Here is an 18,624-nt window from a genome sequence, read left to right as displayed (position 1 = left end):
TTCTAATTTAGGGCAACAATAAAACTCTAAGTCTATCTGCTCAGTGCCCTAGCACTGATGAGGTGTCCAAGCAATTTTCTAAAAATGAGAGTAAACGATTATGTTTTGGATCAAAAGGCCCCATGTGGCGGGGCTCCACGAGGCACCTTGGACAATTTTTTCAGTGGGGGAGGAAAACAATAAACTAGAACTCCATACACCTCAAATGCCAACAGCTCTTCTGACTTATTTTCTTTCAGATTTTCTCCTTGCATCATTAGAGCTGGAAAAACTAGTGTGAGAATGAGGCCTTAGGTAGAATGTTCTCTAGTTTGCATCCAATCACCTCCCCAGGTTGAACACTCCTCCCAACAACCCCCTCACCCCCCACTAGGGGGGGGGGGGGAGTGGTCTTTCCCTGCTGGTATCCTCTGCTTGAGGGCAGGGCAGCTCCTGCTACCAAAAAAGGCTTTGCATAGGTGGGAGAATAGGTTTCTCTGTGTCCTTGGTTCCTTCATACTCCCCACCCTGACCTCGGTAGGGAGGAGCTCTTTTTTTGCAGAAACACATCTAAGTAATGCTAAATTCATACATATGCACTCAAATGATTTCTTAAAAGGGCACCAAAGCAATTTAAAGGGGAAGGGAAAGTATATTCAATTAATTGTACGGGGACTACTGGATATCTGATATCCATATAGAAAAATGAAGACGCTTGATGTATCTCACACCATCCACAAAAAAAATCAACCAAAGATGGGTCACAGACCTAACTGAAAAAGCTAAAATGATAAGCCTCCTTGAATAAAACATAGACATATCTGCACAACCTTGAGGTGGGTACATATTTCTTAGAGAAGACATAAAAACCACAAGCCATAAAAGAATAAACATTATTAAATTAGGCTATCAAAATTAAAAACTCCAGTGCATTAAAAAGCACCATCAAGAAAATTGATAGGCAATTCACATACTGGGAAAAATAATTCACAACACATATATATGACAAATGACTTGAATCTAGTTATAAAGAACTCCTGCAACTCAATAATAAAAAAGACAGCCAAATAAAAAATGGACCAAAGACTTAAGCACTTCACAAAAGATGATAATGAAATGGCAGTAAGTTCATGACAAAGCACACAATATCCTTCGGAAAATGCAAATTAAAAACACAATGAGATAAGCTGCACACCCACTGGCATGGCTAACACGAGACATAATGTGGGGAAATTGGAACTCTCAGACCTTGCCAGTGGGAGCATAGAATGGTACGACCTGTTTGACAACGTCTTAAAAGTTAAACATACATCTACCCTATGCTCTAAGTATTCATCCAAGAGAAATGAAAACAATATGTGCCAGAATATTTATAGCAGGTACTTATATAATAGTCCCAAACTGCAGGCATCCTGCATGTCCATCAATGGAATGGGTTGGGAAACTGTGGCACATCTATACCGTGAAATGTGCCTCCGCAGTACAAAAGGAACTAACTTGATAGATGCAACAACGCAGGTGCATCTGGAAAACATTACGACGGGTGGAAGAGGTAGTCCTCTCGAACTCCCCAAACCTACACGTGCGATTCTAGTTATATAAAATTCTTAGCGAGGCAAACTATGCTGTGGTGAGGGAAATCAGATCGGTGGTTATATCTGGGGAGCGGGAGTTGAGTGAGGTGGGGCAGGGGGACTCTCTGGGCAACAGTAATGCTCTGCTTTGATGCACGTTTGTTAAGACTGAATGGACACTATACTTAGGATCTGGACATTTCATTGTGTGTAAATTAAACCCCGTTTAAAAAAAGAAAGTTATTGGAGGAAGATAGTCAAAAGGTACAAACTTCCAGATACAAGATAAATAAGTACGAGGGATATAACGTACAACGTGATGACCACAGACATCCCTGAGACATACTCTAGAAGGTTCAGTTCTAGACTACTACATAGAGTAAATATGAAAATTAAGTGAGTCCAATGAATTTTTCGGTTTCCCAGTGCATACAAAAGTTATGTTTAAACCCAGAAGATTCAAACAAATTCCGTATCGTAAAAAATTATGCTATACTGCAGTCTATCACACATGCAATAGTATCGTGTCTAAAAAATGCGTATACCTTAATTTAAAAATATTTTGTTGCTAAATGCTGCTAAGCACCATCTGAGTTTTCAGCCAATCATAATCTTGTTGCTGGTGGGGGGGGTCTCGCCTTGGTGCTCATCGCCACTGATGGATCAGGGTGGTAAAGGTGGAGTGGCTGTGGCAATTTCTTAAGATAACAATGAAGCTTGCCACACCAGTTGAGTCTTCATAAAAGAACAATTTCTCCGTAGCAGTAATGCTGTTTGATAGCATTTTATGGAGAGTAGAACTTCTTTCAAAACTGGAGTCAATCCTCTCAAACCCAGCCACTGCTTTATCAACTAAGTTCATGTAATATTCTTTTTTTTGAATTTTTTTAATGTTTACTTATTTTTGAGAGAGAGACAGAGCAGGAGTGGGGGAGGGACAGAGACAGAGGGAGACACAGAATCCGAAGCAGGCTCCAGGCTCTGAACTGTCAGCACAGAGCCCGACGCGGGGCTTGATCCCATGACCCTGGGATCATGACTTGAGCTGAAATCAAGAGTCGGATGCTCAACCAGCTGTGCAACCCAAGCATCCTGAATTACGAATATTCTTTTTTTTTTTTAATTTTTTTAACATTTACTTATTTTTGAGACAGAGAGAGACAGAGAGTGAAAGGGGAGGGTCAGAGAGAGAGGGAGACACAGAATCTGGAACAGGCTCCAGGCTCTGAGCTGTCGCACATAGCCCGACGCGGGGCTCGAACTCACGGACCGCGAGATCATGACCTGAGCCAAAGTCGGACGCCTAAATGACTGAGCCAACCAGGCGCCCCTGAATTACAAATATTCTCAATTGCATTTAGAAAAAGTCTGAAATATTATGAGAATTACGAAAATGTGATGCAGAGACACAAAGTGAGTAAATGTTGTTGAAAAAATGGTGGTGACAGCCCCCCGCCCCCGCCCCCACCGCCTCGATGCAGGGTGGCCACAAACCTTTAATTTGTAAAGTGCAACAAAGTGCAGGTACAATAAAATGAGACGTGCCTATAGGAAAGCTGTTAAACAGTCCATCTTAAGAGTTCACGTCACAAGGGGAAAAAAAGTGTTTTCTTTCTTTCTCTCTCTCTCTTTTTTTCTTTCTTTCTTTCTTTGCGTTTTCTTTTTATTGCATCTATATGAGATGCGGAACGCTAACTAATCATTGTGGTAATCATATCACAATATATGCAAGTCAAACCATTATCCTGTAGACCTTAAACTTAAACAGTTATGTATGTAATTATATTTCAATGGAATTGGTGGTGGGGGGGATGAAGTACAAATAAAAGCCACAGCCAGAATAACGCCACGTTGATCATTGGTAACAAAGAGAGTTCTGTTTGCCTTGCAAGTGTCCCCTGTAAGAGACAGAGCATAATGAGGGGCTAGATGGCCTGGGTGCTAGGACAGGGCACCTCCCACAGGCCTAATAAAGGGGAGCAGGAAAACGAGCCTGGGACAGAGGGTGGGTGAGGGTAGGAAAGAATGGAGATCAGGAGAAAGATCTTATTTGCCTTTCTGTAATGGATTCTGAAAGACTGAAAGATGATGGTGGGAATCATAAAGAAATACTTTGCAGTGGCTTCTGAACATGGTTGGCCTCTAGCAAAATGGCTTTCTTTGTGCCCTCAGGCTGTGCTTACGAGTGACATTGCTGGGGGCCGCCTGGGTGGCTCAGTTGGTTAAGTGTCTGACTCTTGATTTTGGCTCGGATCATGATCTCATGGTTCATGAGATTCAGCCCCAAGCTGGGATTCTCTCTCTCTCTCTCTCTCTGTGTCCTTCCCTCACTCATGCACACACACTCTCTTTCAAAATAAATAAATAAACTTAAATTAAAAAAAATAGACAAGTGACATTGCTGGGCAGAGCCACAGGCCTAGGAGATGATCAGTAAATACTTGGCTGAAGGCGTGTTCTTCTGGAGGTGGCTTCTTGGCTACCATAATCTACCTTACCTGCTTTAAACTCTCCTTCCTGCCTCGACCAGCTAGTCCTGGGACAGGTGAGAAAAAGGCCAGGTTGCAAAGGCATGCCTAAGGAGATCACGCTGGAAAAGGATGTGAATGTAGGCTACGTCTGTCATGATCAGCTCAGGCTGCTATAACAAAATACCGTAGACTGAGTGGCTGAAACAACAGTTGCTTGTTTCTCACAGTTCTGGAAGCTAGAAGGCCATGACCCAGGTATAGGCTGATTTGGATCAGTGATCCTGGCTTGTTTATATCCACCTTCTTGCTGTGTCCTCACGTGGCCTTTTATTCTGTGGGCCTTTAGAGAGAGAGAGAGAAAGAGAGAGTGAGCTCGGTTGTCTCTTCCTCTTCTTCTTAGGACACTAATCCTTGGCTTATTAGCCAAGCCTTACCTTTGTGACCTCATTTAACTTTAATTTCTTTCAAAGGCTCTATTTCCAAATATAGTCGCACTGGGCTTAGGATTTCAAGATATGAATTTGGGGGGAGCACAAACATTAGTCTATACAATGCCAAAGGGATGATCTTTACAAAGACTACTGGGTATAGGGGAGATTCACTCTTTTCCTGCTGGTAAATGGCTTTTAGACAATGGCCTCTTGTCTCCATTATCCAAACTGGATTTGAATCATAGAAGAGCCCATTTATTACCTCAGCCTCCTGAACTCTCTAGTATTCTTACTGGGGTGGCTCCTTTCCAGGCACCCAAATCACTTATCATGAATTAAATTAGCTTGCTGAGAATGCAAAATGGTGTAAGTCAAGGCATGGATCTAAATCAATTGGAGGAAGGCAAGGCTTCGTGCTTTAATTGATTGCCTGGAGGGGAGAGAATGACTGGTGTCACACCCCTCGAGGGATCTGTCACACGTGCAACAGAAGAAAAAGTGAGCTGTGTCCTGAACAGAGCCCAGAGGGGCAGGAGCAAGGAGACATCAAACCATTGTCTACACTGGGGAAAGGAATTCTGAGGCTTAGGATCAGCTTGATTTTTCTCAGCACTCTCCAACAATTTGTGGGAAGGCTTCAGAATTACTTACAGTCCTCTTCCACCTAGACGTAGGGTTCCTGCTGACACCATAAGTGACTGATATTTCCTGAGCTGGACTTTTTATCTCACTGCTCACTGCAAGTGGAACAGAGGCTGGCAGTTTTCCATTTCTTCCCTGGCCTGACCTGTTCTGTGGGAGGAGCTGAATGAAGGTCTCCTACAGAAGCAGAGCTCAGATGAGTCCATCAGGTGAGACTGGGAGGACCCTGTTGGAACTTTTAGAAGTCAACTGGATTTTAGCCTTGAATTCTTAAAAGTTGCATATTGATTGCAGGAGTTAATTGCAGTGTTTCTGAAATCAATGGCAATATTAAGTCAATGAGCCATTTTTAAAAATGACTAAAAGCGGTATCTGCTGACATTGTAAGGAATGTTTGCTTTTTTAGGCACTGTTCTGCCCATTACAGTTTCGTACTATGAAAAGGAATCTGCATTTAGTAAATAAAACAAACACTCCCCGTACACAAATAAAAATAATTCTATCAGACCCTTCCTGGTGCAGCCAACCCAGGCAGCCCAGGAGAGCCTACCCTCATGCTTCCGGAAGCAGAAGCAAAATGGAAAAGGGGAGGAAGATGTACTTACCTCTCTACCCTGATAGTTTCTGGCTGTCCCACCGACTCTTCCCCCAAAACTGTCCTTCTAAATTATCTCCTAAACCAACTTTCCTTTCTCTCAGATGAATTCATAAGCAGTTGTAGATGGCAAAAATAAATAACCTTTTTATTGGCATTTGCTTTTCAGAAGGGATTGTTGATCCCAAATGAATGCTCAAAGGATAAAATTCACAAGACGCTGTCCTCTCTGACCAAACTTCAGTCAAGCCCTCTGATCCCCTAGCCCAGTCCTTGCTGAGCTGGAATAGTCCAGTCTTGGCAAGAATCCTGCTAAGTCACTGTGGATAGAATCCCCCATCCTTGATAGCTGATATCCTTGGATATCTCATCAAGTTTCTCATCCACCACCCTTGATATCTGATCCCCCTGACCTGCCTTCAGCAAGAATTCTGTTAAATTGGCTTAACAAGGAAACTCCTATCCTTGATGTTTCCTCATATCCTGCCCTCTTCCATCCCCCTACCTTAGTTATAAATCCCTACTCGTCTTTGTATTCAGAGTTGAGTCTGATCTCCTTCCCCATTGTACTCGTCTTGACATCTTGTTGCAATAGTCTTGAATAAAGTCTTCCTTACTCTTGTAACAAGTGTCAGAATATTTTTTTCTGAGAGCTCCATGAGGGTAAGAACTTCATTTTTTCTGCTTATGTATCCCTGGTATTGGAGGTGTCAGGGACCCAGACTTCTTCAGTGAAGATTTGTTGATGAACATGTGCTGACACAAATAATCCCATTTGCTCAGTTCTGGTCCCCCTTTTATAGAAGGAGAAAAGGAGACTTAACAGGTTTAGGAGATTTATTTCTTATCTACCAGCTGGTAAGAAACATTCTTTGGAGGGACTGTCCATCGCTCTGTCCTACATTACAGATATCTTGTAACATAAATGATTACAAAATTGCTGGATGGAGACAAACAATAGACGATAGAGGACAATCTGTTTATCGAGCTGCGTTTTTTGAGGATTTGCTTATGCAGGCCTCTAAGTCTATGTTAGCCTTAATTCTCACTGCAACCCAGTGATGTAGAGCTATTGTTATTATCATTATTTTACCAGCTTTATTGAGGTGTCATTTAACATATGATAAACTGCACACACGTAAGTGTACGATCGTGAATTCTGACACGTGTGTGTGCCTGTGCAACTATCCTCACAACCACTATAACGAATGTGTCATCGGCACCTCAAAAGAGCTATCACTATTCATGCCTTCTTGCAGATGAGACAGTTGACTTCATTTGTGTGATGTTACACGGTGACCGTGTGGAGAGCCAGGACTGGAAGGCACATCTGCAAGATTCTAGAACCATGTCTCTTCCCACGACTGCAGTGTGTCTCTTTCTTGTCCCCTCTCCTTAGCCCTCTCTGTCCCTCTTTCTGTCTCTGTCCCTGTCCCTGTCTCTGTCCCTGACCACCCACTATGTGTGTCAAAGGCTCCACATTGAGATGTTCGACACTGCCTTTCTAAAGCAATAGCAATCGTTAAGTGGCAACGACAATTACAACCAACACGTATGACAAATCACCTGAAGCTCTTTATTTTTTTTTTTTTTAATTTTTTTTTTTCAACGTTTATTTATTTTTGGGACAGAGAGAGACAGAGCATGAACGGGGGAGGGGCAGAGAGAGAGGGAGACACAGAATCGGAAACAGGCTCCAGGCTCTGAGCCATCAGCCCAGAGCCCGACGCGGGGCTCGAACTCACGGACCGCGAGATCGTGACCTGGCTGAAGTCGGACGCTTAACCGACTGCGCCACCCAGGCGCCCCCTGAAGCTCTTTAAATATAGTGTCATGTTTAAAGCAACGTAGCCCTTGAGAGCTGGCTTTGCCGTCCGGCTGATCCAGCTTTGAACGCTGCCCGCCGCAGTTACGGAGCAAGCCTGAAGATCTTAGCAAACCTGCTGACCCTTGTCATCCTCGTGGGCAAAAGGAGAGTCGTAACACCCATCCCAGAAGCGGTGTGAGAACCACAGGGTAGCAGTACCCAGCTCAATCCTGGATAACAGCAGGTACTCTGAAAGTAACTAGGATTGCTAAAAACATCGTAGAATTTGGTAAAATGGTGTGTGTCTCTCTCAAAATTTTAAGCAATAATTTTTCTCTATTAAGAGTACAGTTGTCTACACAGATAAATGGGCACACATACAAGGGCACATCTCAATTTGCCGTTCCGCAAACATTTTGCGGAACGCCTTTTCAACACCTTTGTTGTTCAACACCTTTGTTGAAAAGGGATAGAGAAAATTGGAAATAGTCAACGCCTTGCTTAATTTCTCTCTTTATAAGTTTATTTTTAGTGAAATCCTCTTGAGCCAAAGATATAACTTTAGGTGTTAGTAGCTTAAAAAATAAAAAGGAGTCCCCATCTAACTGCCCAAGTGCCAGACAGGTTTCACAGCCTCCCCGTAAGCCCCCATTTCACTGGTTTTAAATGCCATGACTCTATTTCAGCACAATCATCATTGAGCAAATCAGCAAGAAGGTTGAAAAACATTTTCGAGGTCTCGTGGTCAATACAAAAATCAAGTTAATGAATTATTTTTGAAATAAATAGTGAATTTGACTGTTGAAGAGATCAGCAGGTCGAGACTGGAGAGAAATTAATCAGTATAAAAAGTGTGGTGGAGGAGGGCCAGCTTAAATGGATTTTTTCTATTAGCAAATGGGAAATAGTCACAACCAAGGTTACTCATCTCTTTTTTCCTGTAACCAAAATCTCATCTTGGAAATCTCGGTCTTCTAGGCATGCTCCAGGCAGTGGTCCGAATGTAAATAGCCTACTTTGGAAACCCGGTGGTTTGTCTTGTGTTCAAAAAAGAGGGGGGATGGCTTACAAAGCTGCTGTTTGTTCACCCCAGCCCCTCAAGTAGCTTTGCTGACCTGACACAGGGCAACATAAGACTGAGATAAGTCAGAGGGCTTTTGTCATTTTCTCCCACTTCTCTTCCTCCTCCTCCTTTTAATTGAAGTATAAATGACATAGAATACCCTGTGTGTTTCAGGTGTCACAGTGATTCAATATTTTTACACATTGCAAAAGGATCTCCATGATCAGTCGAGTTACCATCTGTCATCACACAAAGTCATTATAATGTTCTTGACTATATTTCCTGGGCTCTGCATTACACACCCACGACCTATTTATTCTATAACTCTTAATCCTCCTTGCCTATTTTGCTCCCCTTCCAATCGCTCCCTGCTCTGATAACCAATAGTTTGTTACATGTTTCTATCAATCTCTTTAGATGTTTTGTTTTGTTGCCTCTTTGTTTTGTGTTTTGGGTCCCACATATAAGTGAAATCCTACAATATTTCTTTCTCTGTGTGACCTATTTCACTTAGCATGATACCTTCTAAGTCCATCCATGTTTTCATGAATGGCAATATTTCATTCTTTTTATGGCTAAGTAATAGTCTATTGTGTGTGTGTGTGTGTGTGTGTGTGTGTGTGTGTAATCTTTATCTATTTATCTATTGATCGACCCTTAGATTGCTTCCAAATCTTGATGACTGTAAATACTACTGCAATAATCATAGGGGTGTATATATCTCTTTGAATTTGTGTCTTTGTTTTCTTTGGATAAATACCCAGAAGTGGAATTATTAGATTGTATAGTAGTTTTGGTTTTAACTTGTTGAGGAGACTCCACACTGTTTTTCGTAGTGGCTGCACCAATTTACATTCCCAGCAACAATGGATGCACAGGGGTTTCTTCTTCTCCACATCTTCGCCAACACTTTGCCAAGATAAGCGTTCTCAACTTTTTTGATAATAACCCATCTGACAGGTGTGTGGCATTATCTCATTATGGTTTTGATTTGCATTTCCCTAATGATGAGTGGTGTTGGGTATCTTTTCATGTGCCAACTGGATGTCTACTTTGGAAAAATATCTGTTCAAGTCCTTTGTCCACTTTTTAGTTTTTTTGTTTCTGTTTTTCATTTTTTTTGACATTAAGTTATGTGAGTTCTTTATGTATTTTGGATATTAACCTCTTATCAGATGTATGATTTGCTAATATCTTCTCCCATTCAGTAGGATGCCTTTTCGTTTTGTTGACGGTTTCCTTCACTGTACAGAATTTTTTAGTTTGATGTAATCCCATTTATGTATTTTACCATTTGCTTTCCTTGTTTGAGGAGATTAGTCCAAAAATACATTGCAAAGACTGACATCAAAGAGGTTACTACTTACGTTTTCTTCTAGGAGTCATGGTTTCAGGTCTTACATTGAAGTCTTTAATATATTTTGAATTTATTTTTTTCTATATGGAGTAAAAGAGTGGGCCCAGTTTCATTCTTTTGCAGGTAGCAGCATAGCTTTCCCAACATCATTTATTGTAGAGACTGTCCTTTCCCCCATTGTATATTCTTGCTTATTTTGTCATAAATTAATTGACCATATGTATGTGGGTTTATTTCTGAGCTCTCTAGTCTATTGCATTGATCTATGTGTCTGTTTTTGTGCCAGTACCATACTGTTTTGATTACCATAGCTTTGTAGTATTTTTTGAAATCAGGGAGGATGACACCTCCACTGTGCCCTTCTTTCTTAGGTTGTTTTGGCTACTTGGAGTGTTTTTGTGATTCCATACCAATTTTAGGGTACTTAGTTCTGGTTCTGTGAAAAATGCCATTGGTATTTTGATGGAGATTACATTGAATCTGTAGATTGCTTTGGGTAGTACGGATATTTTAACAATATTAATTCTACCAATCCATGAGCATGGTTTATTTTCCTATTTATTTGTGTCACCTTCAATTTCTTTCATCAATGTTTTATAGTTTTCAGAGTATAAGTCTATCACCTCCTTGGTTACATTTATTCCTAGGTATTTATTCTGTGTGATGTAATTATAAATTAGATTGTTCTCTTAATTTCTCTTTTGATAGCTTATTATTAATGGATAGAAAAGCAACCAATTTCTGTATGTTAATTTCGTACTCTGTGACTATACTGAATTCATTTATTAGTTTTAATAGTTTTTGATTGAGTCCTTAGGGACTTAGGGTTTTCCATGTATAGTATCATGTCAACTGAAAATAGTGACAGTTTTACTTCTTCCTTTTCGGTTTGAATGCCTTTTATTTCTTTTCCTGGCCTAATTGTTCTATCTAATTTCCAATTTGTGTTGGATAAATGTGGCAAGAGTGGGAATTCTTGTCTTGTTCTTCATCTCAAAGGAAAATTTTCAGCTTTTCACCATTGAGTATGATGCTAGTGGTGAGGTTTTTGTATACATGGGGTTTTCACTATGTTGAGTTACGTTCCTTCTATACCCACTTTGTTGAGAGTTTTTTTTTATTATTATAAGTGTTGTCCTTTTTAAAAAAACTAAATATGCCAGGTGAGCAGGCATTATGCAAGACTCTGAATTTACAAAGGAATAAAGCCACAAGAGCTGTAACTCTTACCCTTCAAGGAGTGTAACTTTAATTCTAGTGAGGACAGTTGAATGTATCCACCTTAAAGAAATAAATAATAGTGTATGGCTAAAAAATAAGGTATGGATACAACATACTTTCGTAAGGGAGAAATTACTTCACACTAGACCCAGGTTGTTGTAGGGTAGAAGTCAAGCAAAGCTTTAGGTCAGAGGTAGATGTGGAGCTGGTCTTAGGGTTGGATTGTATTAGGAGGAATGTGGAGAATGGAAAAGACAATACTCTGAGCATAAGGTCAGCTTCACATTCAAAGTCTTCCTGGTCATGTTTCCTTTGCCCAGCCTACCTACACCAAAAATCCTACCAATCCACAGCTGTCTTGGAATAAAATTATTAGATTTCCGGGGCGCCTGGGTGGCGCAGTCGGTTAAGCGTCCGACTTCAGCCAGGTCACGATCTCGCGGTCTGTGAGTTCGAGCCCCGCGTCGGGCTCTGGGCTGATGGCTCAGAGCCTGGAGCCTGTTTCCGATTCTGTGTCTCCCTCTCTCTCTGCCCCTCCCCCGTTCATGCTGTCTCTCTCTGTCCCAAAAATAAATAAACGTTGAAAAAAAAAATTATTAGATTTCCTCCATCACTCTGACACATCAGTCTATTGTAAAATTTCATCAACCACTGGATCTTTTGTCTACCTTAGTTATATCTTGCAGGTTACAGAAAGGACGTACGATGAGGCAAGTGCCGAGAAGGACTCTGTGGTTTTTGGCTCATGCAGGGGAGGAAATGGTATTATTATTCAGGGAAGTAGGAAATGTTGGAAGGAGACTTTATTTGGGGGAAAGATCCTGAGTTCGGTGTTGAATAAGTTGAGTTTATAGTGATTTTGAGACAATTGGTGGAATTAACTATCTTCGGATGTTTTATTACAGAAGACTGCTATTATCTTTTCCTCACTTTTCTCTATCTACAAAGAGCAGCAAATTTTGCATAATGTAGAAAAGTAGAAAAAGTCATAAAATAATAAAATATGAAAAATTAAAGAATGTTAAAAATTAACACTACCCATTGCGGGATTTTATTATATTTTGATCCAATTCGTTTATAAAAATGGAAACAGCAAAGCACACATCTTGAGACTTCATTACATAGGGTATCTCCAACTCCTGCAACAAAAGTCCGGAAAATGTATAATGGCTCAACAGCAACAAAAATTTATTCCTTGCTCATATAAAGCACAAAACAGTGCTCTTAATTAGGGAGCAGCATCCTACAAGGGAGATTCAGGGAACTGATGCCTGCCATCTTGCACGTCTGTTCATATTCTACCGCATAGAGCTCCCAGTGGAAGCTGGGAAATATATTCTAGCTGTGTGACTAGTAAGGGAAAAAAGTTTTGTGATAAGCTGGGAAAATTCTGCCTCAGATTCCAAGGGTGTGCATTTTAGACGGGCATCTGATGGGCAGATTTTTGTTTGTTTGTTTGGTTTGTTCCTCAGTTATTATCTGGTAAACATTTCTGTTTATCTGTCTATCTATCTATCTATCATCTATCTATCTAAGGAGATAAAGAAGATAGAGTACTGGAGGTATATCTGAGCATTCCTTTGGAATATCAATCTAGTAACTCTGTACTAAAGAAAATGAGGTTAGATCAAAATGATCTGTTCGAACCGAACCAATCACTTGTCAGTCTTTTTAGTGAATATTAGTAACTACATTAAAAATTATTTTAGAAATTTGTGGAGGTCACCGTGAAATTCTTCTTTGTCTTGCTTTTTAGAATCTATAATTTGAATGTCAGAACCATATTTATGATAATTTTTGAAACCTGTAATACACATTAAATTTTGCCCATACACAAAATAATGTGACTCATAGACACAGGTGCCACTGGTTTTCAAATGTTTGTAGATATTGTTAAGATAAATAAAATGCATATTTATTTAAAAGAAGTGCTGAGTTTATAGTAGCTTTTGGCACTGTGTTTTTTGTTAATAATTTGATACTAGAAGTATAGCTACTACTGAGTGAGGTTATAAAATTTCTAATTTTAAAAAGATATGATTTCCAGAAAATGCAGAGTAATAGCATCTAGATTTACACTCCCACCAGCAGCAACCAGAAACTGAACAAAATGTATGAAATAATGGTTTGCAAGATACTGGCTGTTATGGCTACTGGTGTTCCCCTAGATTCATAAGTTGAAGCCCTAACCTCCAATGTGACCGTATTTGGAGATGGGCCTTTTAGGAGGTAGTGAAGATTAAATAAGGTCATGAGGGTAGAGTTATGCTCCAATAGGATTGATGGCCTTGGAGAGGTGGAGGAGAAAGAGAACTCTGTCTCCACATGCATGCACTAAGGAAAGCCATGTGAAAACGCAATGAGAAGGTGGCCATCTGCAAGCCAGGAAGAGAGCTCTCACTAGAATCCACCTATGCTGGCTCTCTGATCTCAGACTCTTAGCCTCCAGAAATTTGAGAAACTAATTTTCTGTTGTTTAAGCCACCCAGTCTATGGTATTTTGTCGTGGCAACCTGGGCAGACTCAGAGACCAGACATCAGACAACCAAAGGACAATAATCCCTGAGACACGGGAAACAAACAAGGTGAGTCTTCTAGCTGTCCCAGGTTGCCCCAGGTCATCCCAGGTTGCTACCCTGAGAGTTTCTAGGCAGGGTGGGGAGGCGAGCCCAGGCCCAGCCAAGGTGACAAAGGTGGTTCAAGTTTTCTGGTCAGAGGATTGAAGGAGAGACATTTGTATAGAGAGGGAACTTTAAATATGGGCAGAAGTCCCCTCAAGCATTCAGCTTACCTGCTGATCAGCACAGGCATGCGAGGAAATCACTTGAGTTTGGGGAAGAACCGCCTGAAAAGATTAAAGATGGTAACATCTGACACTTAGGTACCATCCCAACTAGTGCCTATTTCTGCCAGCCACACGGGAAAACCTCAAGATTCATGGGGCTCTGAATCGAGTACACAGCGAGTTCTTGCCTCTGTAGAGGGAACAATAAGCCTTGAGCCACTCCAGTCTTGTCTGACAAATATAAAAAACGAGACCTGGAATAATCGAATGGCTTTCAGGTAACTTAATTTCATTCCAGAAAAAAAGCTCAAGAGCATTCAGCAGAAAACAAAAATATCTGGCGCTCAACCTGATCAAATTCATAATGTCTAGCATCCCATAAAAAAATTCTCAGGCATAGACAAAAACAGGAAAGTATAACCTGTAATGCGGTTAAATAAACTGAAACTGATCCAAAATGATACAGATGTTAGAATTAGCATAAAAAGCCATTAAAAGCAGTTAGAACTGTATTGTACACATTAAAAAAAATTAATCAGGCTCCGCTGGCACATTAAAAAAAATTAATCTAGGGGCGCCTGGGTGGCGCAGTCGGTTAAGTGTCCGACTTCAGCCAGGTCACGATCTCGCGGTCCGTGAGTTTGAGCCCCGCGTCAGGCTCTGGGCTGATGGCTCGGAGCCTGGAGCCTGTTTCTGATTCTGTGTCTCCCTCTCTCTCTGCCCCTCCCCCGTTCATGCTCTGTCTCTCTCTGTCCCAAAAATAAATAAACGTTGAAAAAAAAAAATTAAAAAAAAAAATTAATCTAATTAAACTAGAAAAGACCTAAATTCAGCTTCTAAGGATAAAACTATAATGTATAAAATGAAAAACACATTGTGTGATCAGCTGGGTGAACTCTAGCTGAGTGATTTCTTGCATAAACTGGTCTTATTGGGATTCAAAACTTGTTCCTGACCATTGTAAATTACTGTGTAATTCATGGATTTTAGGGGTTGCTTGAGAATAGTTGAAACCCTGAATATTAATTCCCCAATGGTTAAGTGTCCATTTATATTTACAAATGCAAAATTGTGCCAGACCTCAAAACTTAAAAATTTAACTGGGAAGACCGAACACTCAAAAAGGTAGGAAAAGAATAATTGTAAGGAAAATGTAATGAGATGAACTCAAATTTCCATTCCCCAACCTCCCACAAATTTCCCCCACCATTTGCAGTCAAAAGATCTCCTCTTCCCTGTCTACAAGAGGTGTTTCTTCTTCTTTTTCTTCTTCTTCTTTTTTTAAAGTTTATTTATTTATTGAGCAGAAAGAGAGAGAGAGAGAGAAGCCCAAGAAGGCTCCGCATTATCAGCTCAGAGCCTGACGTGGGGCTCGAACTCATGAGATCACTACCTGAGCCGAAATCAAGAGTTGGACGCTCAACCATCTGAGCCACCCAGGTGCTCCCAAGAGGTGTTTCTTAACCCAAGGTTAGAGCAGTAGGAATCAGGGCATTCAGTTTTACATTTTTATTCCTGTGGAATTTTCTAAGTTACTACTGGCTTCCCTCTGACCAGTGATGGTTCTGCTTAGTAAACCGTACGTAGGTGTTGTGTGTTGAATTATGTCCCCCTAAGAAGATATGTTGGTTTTAACCCCGAATACTTGTGAATGTGACCTTCTTTGGAAACAAGGCCTTTGCAGACATAATCAAGGTAAGATGGGGTTACCCTAGATTAGGATGGGCCTTAAGTCTAGTGACTGGTGTCTTTATAAGGAGAAAGGTATTTGAAGACACAGAGGAGAAATGGGAAAGCCGGCCGTGTGAGGATAGAGGCAGAGATTGGAATTACATTGCCGCAAGCCAAGGTAAGCCACAGGTGGCTAGCATCCACCAGAAGCTGGAAGATGCAAAGAAAGATTCTTCCTTAGAGACTTCGGAGGGAGCGAGGCTCCGCTGGCACCTAGATTTCAGACTTGTTGCCTCTAGAACTGCAGGAGAGTACCTTTCTCTTGCTTAAGACATCCAGTTTGTGGTACTTGGTTATAGCAGCCCTAGGACATTGACAGGGACATTGCAGGGAACTTTCAGCCCTGTGACTGCCTAATCAAGACCCACTCTCCAGCCAGAAGAGAGCAAGCAGTCGTTACTCTCCCTTTCCAGAGTACTTCCTGACTTGCCACCTTTCTGCAGACCAAACACCCTCTAGAGACAAACGTAGTTCCTTCAACGAAGCTAAAGGTGTTTGCACTAAAAGCGCTAATTTTTAATTTTTTTTTTAAGGTTTATTTATTTTAAGAGAGAGCAAGCATGAGCAGGGGAGGGGCAGAGAGACAGGGAGAGAGAGACAGAATCAGAAGTAGGCTCCACACTGTCAGCGTGGAGCCTGACGTAGGGCTCGATGTCACAAACCGTGAGATCGTGACCTGAGCTGAAATCAAGAGTCCACCGCTTAACTGACTGAGCCACTCAGGCGCCCAGAGCACTGATTTTTCATGTCTCCAGTATCTGTGCCCTTTGCAAACGCCCTTTCATACTGGGTTTAGATGGTGATTTTTTTTTTTTTTTAAATGGGAAAGTAGTAAGTGTGACACAAGCAGAGATTTGGGAAGTGCTTGAGTGTTTGAATTCGCCCTCTTACTGCTCTTGGACCTCCGTGCTGTGTGAACGCACCTGGGAGGGCTGCTGGTGAATGAGAGACCACAGGGAGAGGGCCCCCCACATCCAGTCCCCCCGGCTGTGGCCTGCACGACCCAGGCAGCTCTGGGGGGCCCACATGCTGACCCTGGCCTCATACACGAGCCCAGCCCAAATCAGGCAGACAAGAGGACTGCCCAGCTGAGGCCAGCCCACAGTTACCACTGTGAATTTTATTGATAAATAGATGTTGAAAGTATAGCTACTACCAAGAGAGATTGTGAAATTTTTGTTTCAAGAGAGGATGTTTATATTTAAAAAAAGATCATCTAACTATAAATCTATCCATTGAATTCTTATCAATGTCTCCTAATAACTGTCATATGACATGATTCACTTGTTCTGAGTTTCCTATCACATTTATTGTCACAGCCAATTTTTTGTTTGTCAGAATTACATCCAGCGTAGTTAATTTTCTTTAGTGACTCTCCCACTTCCTACAAGATGAGCTAAATAAATGATTGTTGTTATAAGTAGCTAAATCATAGGGTGGTTTGTTATGTAGCAAATGCTAACTGATGGAGAAGGGTTGGCAGATCTCACAGAGAAGCCACTGTTACAGCCCTAGGGGAAGAAGCCTGATGCAGAATTAGGCCTTCAGAAGGCGGGCGTTATGTGTCTGTTTCGCTCCTCTTGGCATTTATGTCTCCTATCTCCCATTCTATTAGGGGAGAGATTTGAATATCAGAGAGAATCTAATTAGATCTGATATCCCTTCCTACCCCTGACTACCATGGCGAAGCAGGAGTCATTTTCAGCTACAATGGTTCTTGTTATATAAATATAAATGCCATATATGTGTATATCTACAAGCACACACAGGCAGAGAGAGGGTTTCTCTCTGTATCTATCTATATCAACGTTTATTTATTTTTGGGACAGAGAGAGACAGAGCATGAACGGGGGAGGGGCAGAGAGAGAGGGAGACACAGAATCGGAAACAGGCTCCAGGCTCTGAGCCATCAGCCCAGAGCCCGACGCGGGGCTCGAACTCACGGACCGCGAGATCGTGACCTGGCTGAAGTCGGACGCTTAACTGACTGTGCCACCCAGGCGCCCCTGTATCTATCTATATCTATATCTATATCTATATCTATATCTATATCTATATCTATGTCTAATCTATATGCACCTCTATTAGATGACCTTTAGCACCCAAACACCAGGTATAATAAAAGACATGCTAATGGGAAAATGTGTTTTTCTCAAATGAGAATAATATGCGTTGTTTTAGAAAAAGTAAGGTTTGCTTTAGGGAGGTTTTCTAGCTTCAGAGGAATTGGCCACAGCTTCCACGTGGGGAGAGTGAACTGGCAGGAGAGCGCTGACTTCCTCTTCCCCCCAGTCAGACCAGTGCCCCTTTGGTCTCAGCAAGGGAAAAACTGTTTTAACTCCCAGCTTGTACTTGAGACACTGGAGTTTGCAACACACAAGAAGGGTCTTGGGAAGGAGTGGACCCTCTTACTGAAGAGGAGGGGGAGAGTCCGGGCACCTGGCAGGTGCTGGAGGGACCAGAGGGAGGGGGGACAGAGGGAGGAGGGTGGAGGTTGGGGAGAACATAGGAGGCTTCATGGGGACATCCTCTGTCCGATGGCTTCCTTCTGTGAGAGGACTTTCTTCCCTTATGGCGAGGCAGAGGCATGCCTGTGTGAGTTAAAGACCCAGTCTCTGGGCCTCACACACCACATTACTCCTGGTCGGGCGTGGAAGGCCCAGCAGATCTTCTGAGAAAAAAAAAGGCATAGGAGCAGCCGTTCTGCAATGGCGTGGGCTGCAGTAGGGTTGAGGGAAGCCTCTAGCAGAGAAGTGATCGTCCGAGCCTCAGCAGACCCTGCGGGGGTGTTGGGCAGTGTCTCCCCTGGGGCTCAGCTGCCCGGAGAGAAAACACGTGCAACACTTTCTTCTTTTCTAGATGGGTATTTTCCAAATAAAATCAGAATCATACTCTGTAGAGGTTTCTAATCTGTTCATTTTTATTCAATGTTATATAACGATTATATTTAAATGCCAGTTGAGAATAT

The sequence above is a fragment of the Puma concolor genome, chromosome F2 (genome assembly GCF_028749965.1).
Source record: "Puma concolor isolate L17-30 chromosome F2, mPumCon1.1.hap2, whole genome shotgun sequence".
Classification (NCBI taxonomy): domain Eukaryota; kingdom Metazoa; phylum Chordata; class Mammalia; order Carnivora; family Felidae; genus Puma; species Puma concolor.
This window is presented reverse-complemented; position numbering follows the sequence as displayed.